This window comes from Myotis brandtii, unplaced genomic scaffold (genome assembly GCF_000412655.1).
Source record: "Myotis brandtii unplaced genomic scaffold, ASM41265v1 scaffold529, whole genome shotgun sequence".
NCBI lineage: Eukaryota > Metazoa > Chordata > Mammalia > Chiroptera > Vespertilionidae > Myotis > Myotis brandtii.
In genome coordinates, this window is record NW_005369934.1 from 980,303 (window position 1) to 982,664 (window position 2,362).

At 42.4% G+C, this 2,362-nt stretch overlaps 1 protein-coding gene across 1 annotated transcript in view; it reads right to left on the reverse strand.

The window, feature by feature from the left end:
* The window catches only part of CAV1 (caveolin 1, caveolae protein, 22kDa), a 36,220-nt gene extending 36,009 nt beyond the window's left edge, over nt 1–211 (reverse strand). Inside the window, exon 1 of the mRNA XM_014548936.1 lies at nt 68–211. The gene's annotated coding sequence lies outside the window, so the exon portion shown is untranslated. The remainder of the gene's footprint in view (nt 1–67) is intronic.
* Between the last annotated feature and the right edge of the window lie 2,151 nt (nt 212–2,362).

Here is a 2,362-nt window from a genome sequence, read left to right on the forward strand (position 1 = left end):
GCGGTGGCTGGGAGGGAGGCTCCTGGCCACCCGCCAAGGGTTTGTTCTGCTCAGGGTTGGTCAGGACCTGCGCTGCGCCGGGTCTAGGCACATCCCCAAAGTTCCCGATGCGGAGGGCGGGGAGCGCCCGCAGGGAGCGCAGAGCAGTGAGGAAGCGCTGCACCCACGCTGGGCTGCTGGGGCAGATATTTTAAACCCGGGGCAACATCTTCCCAGCTGGGAACCACGGAGAGGCGTCCCGAAGAGAGCGAATGTTTGCTCGGTGCATCATCCCAGCAGGGGTGGGGAGTGGAGACTTCCCACATGCCTGCAAGATAGATGCCCAGTAAGGGCGCCAGAGCTTTAGAAAGAATTCTGCCTTTCTAAGCCATTGCCCTTTCTAAGCCATTTCTTCTCATCGTCCATGTTCCATCGTGGTCTAAGACACTACCATCTCCTTGTTTCACAGAGGAAGGGATAAAAAAAAATGGCTCGGAACCTTTAGGTGCCGTTCACATCTAAACACAAGGCAGGAATCTGTGCGGTGCCTGTGTGGTGTGCTTTAGTGTCACTGGTCTACATCTACTAGTAGTTGCTGTGGATGGAAACTTGGATAAACGCATGCAGAATAATTGAATGTTTCCCAATCGCTTCTGGAATGGCTTCCAAATAATGTGAAATAAGAAATGAAATATTAACCTTTTCTATAAATTTACTACAAATCTTTTCTAAAGGGAATTTATGCCAACAGGCTATGCCATAGGTATAAAATATTTGAAATTGTTAGTAATTAAAATATGTTATCTGTTCCTGAATTTGGGGCTTCTCTCTTGACCTTATTATATAGTAGCACAAGATGAATTAAACAATGATCAGTCATTTTTACTTTAGGAAATTTACTATCCAAGAATGGAAAGGATTTTTTTAATCTTAAGTTTCCACATGCAATCAAAAGTCAAATTATGACTTGAAATAAAAAATAGTTGGAAATACACCCGACAGGGCACATGTTACATTAAAAGAGCTGACAGTCTAGAAAAAGGACTATGGGGAGGGCACAAAAAGAGGAGAAAAGGGAAAATAGAGGATGGAACTCTTTGAGTTGATTACCTAGTTGGTTATCTGTAAAGTAGAACTACAAAAGACAGCCTATTGTTGATAGCAAAAGGCAATACAACTTTTAAAAACAAGAGTTTTAACCATGTGGTGGGGGGAATGTCACAAATATTGACATGACTTTAATTGTGCCGGCTAATCATCATTAGAATACTAAAGATCTTCCAAAAGCTGTTTTTTTTAAAATGCTATTTCCACCAAATTTCATTTCTAAATTCTTTGAATAAATTGTGTGTTAACAAACATGCTATGCTAGAAAAGGGCCTTGCCGGGTTCCGTGTGCTGTGTAGCGCCCAGTCTCTTCATCTATGTCTTCCTTCATAAATGTTAGCTGCAAAGCAGTTGGGGTTAACTTCTATGGAAAAATGTGGAAACCAGTCCCATCTATTGTTATTCAGTCTTCAGCTGTGATGAGTAATCTTGACTGTGAAAAAACGTCAACAGGAACAGGGAGAGAGCATGTCCTGCATTCCAGCAAGAGATAGACTTTCTGGGGAGGCCTGTGGGTGAATGCTTAACTAGTACTAAAAGGAGGGAAAGCAGCCTGGCGGGGAAGTCTACATCTAAGCGGAATCAACAGCAGCACACAGAATCATAATGATCAGTGAAGCGTTGTCAATGCCAAAATGAATTCCTAATGAGAGGAAAAACCACCAACCTTCATTAACCTGCCTCAACAAGAAGCTGGCACAAAAGAGAAACAGATCCTTTTGTGGTTATAATAGTTGAGAATTGGCTCCAACTTTATGAGAAATAAAAAAGAAAGATGAAGAAGAACATTGTTAGCATAGTACTAGAATTGAAATGAATAGATGATGTAAAAACAAAACAAAATATTTTTTCTTTGATTCCCAGATAGATAATGTTAGGCTTGGAGGCAAGTTAATAACTTTCTCCAAATCATTTACTAAAACATGGGTGAATGGCAATCATTTGCCCTCTATTGTTTTTAAAGAAGCAGTCTCAGAAGTCAGCCCATGTATTACATGTTATTAAAAATATAAAGGGACACAGATTGTGCAAACCAGCAATCTTAGAGATGAGAAAACTGGAGTTTAAATACATGAATATTATTTACTAGAGGCCGGGTGCACAAAATTCATGTGTGTGTGGGGGCGGGGGAGGGTGTCCCCTAAGCCCAGCCTGCACCCTCTCCAATCCAGGACCCCTCAGGGGATGTCCAACTGCCGGTTTAGGCCCGATCCAGGCCTAAACCGGCAGTTGGACATCCCTCTCAATATCCTGGACCACTGGCTCCTAATCGCTC